Source organism: Nerophis ophidion, linkage group LG01 (genome assembly GCF_033978795.1).
Source record: "Nerophis ophidion isolate RoL-2023_Sa linkage group LG01, RoL_Noph_v1.0, whole genome shotgun sequence".
In the NCBI taxonomy this organism is placed as follows: Eukaryota; Metazoa; Chordata; class Actinopteri; order Syngnathiformes; family Syngnathidae; genus Nerophis; species Nerophis ophidion.
In genome coordinates, this window is record NC_084611.1 from 46,033,269 (window position 1) to 46,044,398 (window position 11,130).

Below are 11,130 nucleotides of genomic sequence, written 5' to 3' on the forward strand. Positions count from 1 at the left end.
AAAAAAAAGTGCATAAAAATTACATATTTACAGTACTGAGTTAATAATATTAGTAATTTTGATGCATTAGTCGTTTTTTTTTACAAACTAGGAACAATCTACAGTTTTAAAACTGAATGTACTTCTATAGATTATTATTATTATTATTACTATTATTATTAATATTATTATTATTATTATGCATTTACTTACTTAAAGCATACCCGCTAAATTTCACACGGCATTGTTTTTTCTATTATTCTTTATTAGAGACAATGTGTTGTTATCAGTTATGACGGATGATTTTCTAGGGTATTATAAATCCATCCATCGATCCATTTCCTACCGCTTGTCCCTTTTATCATATAATTGTGATCATGAAATCTTTACGTACGTGTAGAAAAAAATGGCTTTTTCTTGGAGGGAAGTCGTGAAACAGCATGTTCATATCTCATTAATAACGATAAAAAGCGTTAATTTTGGTAATATAATAATTGATATAGAATATGCAGAGTGTGAGGATTAATAGGAGTAAATAAAAGAGACTTTGAATGCAAAACGAAAGCAGATAACGTGAGGCTCACATTCAAAGACGTGTAAAGACAGAACAACACCGCCATCAAGCGATAGGAAAGTGAATGACAGCCAAAATAGTCATATGCAGTCAAATGAAGTGAAATGTAAGTTTGAATTGTGCACAATAAGATGACAAATACAACAAAATATATTGTAAAAATACAAGATGAAAAAGTGGAGTTTTTGCAACAATTCAAAAAACATTTTTACTAAAACATAAACTTGTTGCCTCCTTAAAGTTTATACTCCTTTTCAGACACATCACTTCATTTAAAAAAATAATAATTTTGCTTTTCCTATTTTTCATCTTTTCGACATGACATTATTATATTGAACATCGTCTTTATTTCACATTATTCGACACATTTTTACAAAGCAGAGTTTTAATGCCATCTAGTGTACGAAGTTGCAATGACAATCTCAAACATTTGAATGGCTTTTTGTGTTTATTAAAATGTTGTGTATTCATAATGTGTTTATAGTTATATTTGTACTATAATGTTTTATTATAATGTTTGATTATAAAGTGTTTATTATAATGTTTTTATTACAATGTTTTATTATGTTTTATTATAATGTTTTAATTTTAATGTTTTTATAAAAAAATTTTTATAAAATTTTGATTATAATGTTTTATAATAGTGTTTTTGATAACACGTGTTTATCATAATGTGTTTATTATAATGTTTTTTTATTATAATGCGCTTATTATATTGTTTTATTATAATGTTTTTACTGTAATGTTTTATTTAGATGTGTTTAATATAATACTTTATTATAACTTTTTTATTATAATGTTTATATCATAATGTGTTTATTATGTGTTTACTATCATGAGTTTATAATAGTGTTTTAATTATAATGTTTTATTATGTTTTTATTCAAATGTGTTTATTATTATGTTTTTTTATAATGTTTTTATTATAATGTTTTATTGTAATGTTTTTTTAAATTTGTTTATCATAATGTGTTCATTATAATGTTTTATTATTATTTTTTAATTACAACGTTTTATTGTAATGTTTTGTTATGATGTTTTTATTACAATGTTTTATTATGTGTTCCTTATAATGTGTATATCATAATGTTTTTATTACAATGTGTTTATTATAATGTTTTGTTGTATTGCGTTTATTGTAATGTTTTATTACAATGTTTGAATTATAATGTTTTTATTATAATGTTTTTATTCAAATGTGTTTATCATAATGTGTTTATTATATTGTGTTTGTTTTAACGTCCTGGGCATGAGGTTGAAGTGCATCCGGCAGTGGAGGCTCCTCTATGGGGTCTTGGGGCACTAGGAGGCTAAGCCCTTCACTACTTTTATCCCTGGTGGGCCGTGGCAAAGGCCTAGTAGCTGACTGCCCCCTTAGCCAGGGATACGGTGAAGACCTCCATGGCGGAGTAGGCGGAAGACGGTAGATGTAAGAACCACCACAACAGCTGTGATGGTGGAAGAAGGCACCCCTACATCCATGTGGGCCCAGTCATGGGGAAATAACAACCCAAGACCTCAACGGAGGAGGATTGCTAACCCTATTGAGCGTCACAACGGCTGGGATGGCGGATGAAGGCTGCAGCAAAAAAGGGTCCCCAGTCATCTTGGACTCCATGCCACTGGACCCTGACCCGAATCTGTCAAGGATGGTGTGGTGACTGTCTGTGCACAAGTCTCGCCACATTAAACATAGTCACGCACAGGCTTTAACATCCTGGTCCAAAGTCCTATGGCGACCAGCAAGTGGCGACGGGGGCAGGTTTGTGAGATCTGGAAGCCCCTAGTCATGAGCTGGCACACTAGGCGGTGCGTGTAAAATTCAGTCGCTGGCTCTTGGAACGAGGCAGAAAGTGCCCTTCGGCAGATGCACCCATGATTGAGCAGCTCTATTTAGGATCCACTCCGCTCACCCCATTCGGGGAAAGGGGCTAGAAAAGGTGTGGTAAAAATAGCCTGCTTCAGACCTCCCAACTGGAATACCGCATCCAGAGGGATCACCACCTTGCGGCCAGAGGTACAGAAATATGAATTTCGGAGCCTGGAATGTGCACACTCTGATGGGTAGTGCAACCAGCGACAGACCGAGGAGGAGAACTGCAATAGTTGCTAGAGAACTGAGGAAATAGCAGATCGACATAGCTTCACTCTCCGACAACGGAAGGAGGAGAAAGGTGGATACACTTTCCTCTGGAAAGGAAAAGCTGCTGATGAACCTCGGATTCGGGTTGGATTTGCCATCAGGAACCAGCTCATCAACCTCCTATCTGAACTTCCTGTGGGATCAATGAGCGTCTTATTACCACCCGCCTGGTTGTTGCCAACAACCAGATGGCTACAGTTGTGAGTGCGTATGCCCCTACTTTAAATTAACCTACTCAGGTTAATTGGTTAGAGTATCCGCCCTGAGATGGGTAGGTTGTGAGTTAAAACCCCGGCCGAATCATACCAAATACTATAGAAATGGGAGCCATTACCTTCCTGCTTGGCACCCAGTATCAAAGGTTGGAATTGGGGGTTGGATCACCAAAAATGATTCCCGTGGGCAGGGCCACCGCTTCTGCCCACTGCTACCCTCACCTCTCAGTGGGTGGTCAAGGGTGATGGGTCAAATACAGAGAATAATTTCGCCACACCTAGTGTGTGTGACAATTTTACATTAGATTCTGAAGAGGAAGTGAAAGTAACCTTCTATGCCTGCCTGGATGAGGTCCTATCAAGTATCCCCAAGGAAGATAAAATGATCCTCCTGGGAGACTTCAATGCCAGTGTTGGCCAGGACCACCACCTCTGGAATGGCACTAAAGGAAAGGAAGGCATCGGAAACATCAACTGCAACTTAACTTAGAAAGGACAAGGCCACTGGTCCAGATGGGATGGGATCCCAGCCTAGATCTTAAAGGAAGATAGACCAGATCTCCTGCACCACATCCATGGCCTACTCCTCAAGGTCTGGGGAAAAGAAGAACTTCCATCCGAGTTTAGGGATGCTCTGATAGTGAGCATATTCAAGAAGGGGGACAAGGCTGACTGTGCCGTCTCACTTCTGAAAACAACAGGCAAAGTCCTTGCTCGTATTCTTGCTGATGGACTGCTACCACTGTCTGAGGAGATACTCCCCGAATCACAGTGTGACTTCCGCCCATCGTGAGGAAGAGCGGACATGATCTTCACAGTGCGCCAACTGCAGGAAAAATGCCGCGAACAAAGACAGCCCTTGTACATGGCCTTCGTGAACCTCACGAAGGCCTTTGACACAGTGGACCGCCAGGCTCTGTGAAGCATACTATCAAAGGCTTGGCTGCCATGATAAGTAAGTACATCAGGATACTGAAGTTGCTCCACTCTCTGGCACTCATCAAGGGTGGACGCTCCCCTTTCCTCTCCCTTATCTCTCCTGCTTGCTTCTTTGTCTTGTCTTGTCTTAACTTTTTTTGTTGCCTCTCTTTGCACTGCTCTCCAAATCAACATTGGAACTATTTAACTGGCTTCAACGAAATTGACAAGATCATGGGTTTAGGGGAACCTGCTTTTCGTGACAGAGTGGTTGTTGCTGGACACAAGACGGACTCTTCGGGGAAGAAGGAGTGCCGCGTACCTGGCGACCCTTTTCAGTCAAGGACGTGAAGATATCTACCTATTCGGAATAATGACCACATGACATCTGCTGGTTGGAGTAAGCAGTGTTCTGATTTGTCGACAAATTGGAAGTTGCAGGCAGTCTTCAAAGTACCCCAAAGCTGCCACAAATGAATGATTGGAGGATGCAGGAAGAACTGTGGACACTTGTGATTTTGGATCACATCGGACTGTCTGCCTCGCAGGTTTGAGGACCAGTCATTGACAGTTTAGAGTGAAAAGCAAATTTTTATTTTCACTCGTATACAAAACATTCGAACTTGGATTGTTTCCCTGACGTCGAGACTCCCCCGAAGGACAGTGCGGCGAAGACAAAACAAACTCCCTGCTTGTCTCTCGTGGACACACATCTGTTGTTGAGTTTGGCCTGCAGCTGGCACGTCAGAGCCTGGGAAAAACATCACCAAAGAGCCTTAGGATCATCTGGAAAGACAGCTGCACCAACATCTGTGTCTTGGAGGAAGACAACATTTTCAGCTTGACCACTACAATAATGTAGCACCAACTCAGATGGATTGGCCGTGTCACCCCCATGTCCAACACACGTCTCCCGAAACAGATCCTGTACGTCAAGCAGAAGGAAGGTTGGCGAGATCCTGGCGGACAAAATAAATGCTTCAAGGACAACATCAAGCCACACCTGAAGAAATTTCACATCACCTGGAGTAACTGGGAGTACCTGACATTGAATAGTAACTGGGAACACCTGACATTGGATAGTAACTGGGAGCACCTGACATTGGGTAGTAACTGGGAGCACCTGACATTGGATAGTAACTGGGAGCACATTACATTGGATAGTAACTGGGAGCACCTCACATTGGATAGTAGCTGGGAGCACCTCACATTGGGTAGTAACTGGGAGCACTTGACATTGGATAGTAACTGGGAGCACCTGACATTGGATAGTAACTGGGACTGCCTTACATTAAAAAATAACTAGGAGCACTTCACATTGGGTAGTAACTGGGAGCACTTGACATTGGATAGTAACTGGGAGCAACTGACATTGGATAGTAACTGGGAGCAACTGACATTGGATAGTAACTGGAGCACCTGACATTGGATAGTGACTGGGACTACCTTACATTAAATAATAACTAGGAGCACTTCACATTGGATAGTAACTGGGAGCACCTGACATTGGATAGTAACTGGGAGAACCTCACATTGGATAGTAACTGGGAGCACCTGACATTGGATAGTAGCTGGGAGCACCTGACATTGGATAGTAACTGGGAGAACCTCACATTGGATAGTAACTGGGTGCACCTCACATTGGATAGTAGCTGGGAGCACCTGGCATTGGAGAGTAACTGGGAGCACTTGACATTGGATAGTAACTGGGAGCACCTGACATTGGATAGTAACTGGAGCACCTGACATTGGATAGTAACTGGGACTACCTTATATTAAATAGTAACTAGGAGCACTTCACATTGGAAAGTAACTGGGAGCACCTGACATTGGATAGTAACTGGGAGCACCTGACATTGGATAGTAACTGGGACTGCCTTACATTAAAAAATAACTAGGAGCACTTCACATTGGATAGTAACTGGGAGCACCTCACATTGGGTAGTAACTGGGAGCACTTGACATTGGATAGTAACTGGGAGCAATTGACATTGGATAGTAACTGGGACTGCCTTACATTAAAAAATAACTAGGAGCACTTCACATTGGGTAGTAACTGGGAGCACTTGACATTGGATAGTAACTGGGAGCAACTGACATTGGATAGTAACTGGGAGCACCTGACATTGGGTAGTAACTGGGAGCACCTGACATTGGATAGTAACTGGGAGCACATTACATTGGATAGTAACTGGGAGCACCTCACATTGGATAGTAGCTGGGAGCACCTCACATTGGGTAGTAACTGGGAGCACTTGACATTGGATAGTAACTGGGAGCACCTGACATTGGATAGTAACTGGGACTGCCTTACATTAAAAAATAACTAGGAGCACTTCACATTGGGTAGTAACTGGGAGCACTTGACATTGGATAGTAACTGGGAGCAACTGACATTGGATAGTAACTGGGAGCAACTGACATTGGATAGTAACTGGAGCACCTGACATTGGATAGTGACTGGGACTACCTTACATTAAATAATAACTAGGAGCACTTCACATTGGATAGTAACTGGGAGCACCTGACATTGGATAGTAACTGGGAGAACCTCACATTGGATAGTAACTGGGAGCACCTGACATTGGATAGTAGCTGGGAGCACCTGACATTGGATAGTAACTGGGAGAACCTCACATTGGATAGTAACTGGGTGCACCTCACATTGGATAGTAGCTGGGAGCACCTGGCATTGGAGAGTAACTGGGAGCACTTGACATTGGATAGTAACTGGGAGCACCTGACATTGGATAGTAACTGGAGCACCTGACATTGGATAGTAACTGGGACTACCTTATATTAAATAGTAACTAGGAGCACTTCACATTGGAAAGTAACTGGGAGCACCTGACATTGGATAGTAACTGGGAGCACCTGACATTGGATAGTAACTGGGACTGCCTTACATTAAAAAATAACTAGGAGCACTTCACATTGGATAGTAACTGGGAGCACCTCACATTGGGTAGTAACTGGGAGCACTTGACATTGGATAGTAACTGGGAGCAATTGACATTGGATAGTAACTGGGACTGCCTTACATTAAAAAATAACTAGGAGCACTTCACATTGGGTAGTAACTGGGAGCACTTGACATTGGATAGTAACTGGGAGCAACTGACATTGGATAGTAACTGGAGCACCTGACATTGGATAGTAACTGGGACTACCTTACATTAAATAATAACTAGGAGCACTTCACATTGGATAGTAACTGGGAGCACCTGACATTGGATAGTAACTGGGAGAACCTCACATTGGATAGTAACTGGGAGCACCTGACATTGGATAGTAGCTGGGAGCACCTGACTTTGGATAGTAACTGGGAGAACCTCACATTGGATAGTAACTGGGAGCACCTGACATTGGATAGTAGCTGGGAGCACTTGACATTGGATAGTAACTGGGAGCAACTGACATTGGATAGTAGCTGGGAGCACTTGACATTGGATAGTAACTGGGAGCAACTGACATTAGATAGTAACTGGAGCACCTGACATTGGATAGTAACTGGGACTACCTTATATTAAATAGTAACTAGGAGCACTTCACATTGGAAAATAACTGGGAGCACCTGACATTGGATAGTAACTGGGAGAACCTCACATTGGGTAGTAACTGGGAGCACATTACATTGGAGAGTAACTGGGAGCACCTGACATTGGATAGTAACTAGGAGCACCTCACATTAGGGTAGTAACTGGGAGCACCTGACATTGGATAGTAACTGGAACACCTGACATTGGATAGTAACTGGGACTACCTTACATTGGATAGTAACTGGGAGCACCTCACATTGGATAGTAACTAGGAGCACCTCACATTGGATAGTAACTGGGAGCACTTGACATTGGATATTAACTGAGAGCATCTGACATTGGATAGTAACTGGAAGCACCTCAAATTGGATAGTAACTGGGGGCACCTGACATTGGATAGTAACTGGGACTACCTTACATTGGATAGTAACTGGAAGCACCTGACATTGGATAGTAACTGGGAGCACCTGACATTGGATAGTAGCTGGGAGCACCTCACATTGGGTAGTAACTGGGAGCACTTGACATTGGATAGTAACTGGGAGCACCTGACATTGGATAGTAACTGGAGCACCTGACATTGGATAGTAACTGGGACTACCTTACATTAAATAGTAACTAGGAGCACTACACATTGGATAGTAACTGGGAGCACCTGACATTGGATAGTAACTGGAAGCACCTCACATTTGATAGTAACTGGGAGCACCTCACATTTGATAGTAACTGGGAGCACCTCAAATTGGATAGTAACTGGGAGCACCTGACATTGGATAGTAACTGGGACTACCTTACATTGGATAGTAGCTGGGAGCACCTGACATTGGATAGTAACTGGGAGCACCTCACATTGGATAGTAGCTGGGAGCACCTCACATTGGGTAGTAACTGGGAGCACTTGACATTGGATAGTAACTGGGAGCACCTGACGTTGGATAGTAACTGGAGCACCTGACATTGGATAGTAACTGGGACTACCTTACATTAAATAGTAACTAGGAGCACTACACATTGGATAGTAACTGGGAGCACATTACATTGGATAGTAACTGGGAGCACCTCACATTGGATAGGAGCTGGGAAAACCGGACATTGGATAGTAACTAGGAGCATTTCACATTGGATTGCAAACGGGAGCACCTCAAATTTGATCGTAACTGGGAGCACCTGGCATTGGATAGTAACTGGGAGCACCTGACATTGGATAGTAACTAGGAGCATTTCACATTGGATTGCAAACGGGAGCACCTCACATTTGATCGTAACTGGGAGCACCTGACATTGGATAGTAACTGGGAGCACCTGACATTGGATAGTAACTAGGAGCATTTCACATTGGATTGCAAACGGGAGCACCTCACATTTGATGGTAAAAGGGAGCACCTGACATTGGATAGTAACTAGGAGCACCTCACATTAGGGTAGTAACTGGGAGCACCTGACATTGGATAGTAACTGGGAGCACCTGACATTGGATAGTAACTGGAGCACCTGACATTGGATAGTAACTGGGACTACCTTACATTGGATAGTAACTGGGAGCACCTCACATTGGATAGTAACTAGGAGCACCTCACATTGGATAGTAACTGGGAGCACTTGACATTGGATATTAACTGAGAGCATCTGACATTGGATAGTAACTGGAAGCACCTCAAATTGGATAGTAACTGGGAGCACCTGACATTGGATAGTAATTGGGACTACCTTACATTGGATAGTAACTGGAAGCACCTGACATTGGATAGTAACTGGGAGCACCTGACATTGGATAGTAACTGGGAGCACCTGACATTGGATAGTAGCTGGGAGCACCTGACATTGGATAGTAACTGGGAGCACCTCACATTGGATAGTAACTGGGAGCACCTCACATTGGATAGTAGCTGGGAGCACCTCACATTGGGTAGTAACTGGGAGCACTTGACATTGGATAGTAACTGGGAGCACCTGACATTGGATAGTAACTGGAGCACCTGACATTGGATAGTAACTGGGACTACCTTACATTAAATAGTAACTAGGAGCACTACACATTGGATAGTAACTGGGAGCACCTGACATTGGATAGTAACTGGAAGCACCTCACATTTGATAGTAACTGGGAGCACCTGACATTGGATAGTAACTGGGAGCACCTGACATTGGATAGTAACTGGGACTACCTTACATTGGATAGTAGCTGGGAGCACCTGACATTGGATAGTAACTGGGAGCACCTCACATTGGATAGTAGCTGGGACTACCTTACATTAAATAGTAACTAGGAGCACTACACATTGGATAGTAACTGGGAGCACATGACATTGGATAGTAACTGGGAGCACCTGACGTTGGATAGTAACTGGGACTACCTTACATTAAATAGTAACTAGGAGCACTACACATTGGATAGTAACTGGGAGCACATTACATTGGATAGTAACTGGGAGCACCTCACATTGGATAGGAGCTGGGAGCACCGGACATTGGATAGTAACTAGGAGCACCTCACATTGGATTGCAAACGGGAGCACCTCACATTTGATCGTAACTGGGAGCACCTGACATTGGATAGTAACTAGGAGCATTTCACATTGGATTGCAAACGGGAGCACCTCACATTTGATCGTAACTGGGAGCACCTCACATTTGATGGTAAAAGGGAGCACTTGACATTGGATAGTAACTGGGAGCACCTCACATTAGATAGTAACTGGGAGCACTTGACATTGGATATTAACTGAGAGCATCTGACATTGGATAGTAACTGGGAGCACTTGACATTGGATAGTAACTGGGAGCACCTGACATTGGATAGTAACTAGGAGCATTTCACATTGGATTGCAAACTGGAGCACCTCACATTTGATCGTAACTGGGAGCACCTGACATTGGATAGTAACTGGGAGCACCTGACATTGGATAGTAACTGGAGCACCTGACATTGGATAGTAACTGGGACTACCTTACATTGGATAGTAACTGGGAGCACCTCACATTGGATAGTAACTGGAGCACCTGACATTGGATAGTAACTGGGACTACCTTACATTGGATAGTAACTGGGAGCACCTCACATTGGATAGTAACTAGGAGCACCTCACATTGGATAGTAACTGGGAGCACTTGACATTGGATATTAACTGAGAGCATCTGACATTGGATAGTAACTGGAAGCACCTCAAATTGGATAGTAACTGGGAGCACCTGACATTGGATAGTAATTGGGACTACCTTACATTGGATAGTAACTGGAAGCACCTGACATTGGATAGTAACTGGGAGCACCTGACATTGGATAGTAACTGGGAGCACCTGACATTGGATGGTAGCTGGGAGCACCTGACATTGGATAGTAACTGGGAGCACCTCACATTGGATAGTAACTGGGAGCACCTCACATTGGATAGTAGCTGGGAGCACCTCACATTGGGTAGTAACTGGGAGCACTTGACATTGGATAGTAACTGGGAGCACCTGACATTGGATAGTAACTGGAGCACCTGATATTGGATAGTAACTGGGACTACCTTACATTAAATAGTAACTAGGAGCACTACACATTGGATAGTAACTGGGAGCACCTGACATTGGATAGTAACTGGAAGCACCTCACATTTGATAGTAACTGGGAGCACCTCACATTTGATAGTAACTGGGAGCACCTCAAATTGGATAGTAACTGGGAGCACCTGACATTGGATAGTAACTGGGACTACCTTACATTGGATAGTAGCTGGGAGCACCTGACATTGGATAGTAACTGGGAGCACCTCACAT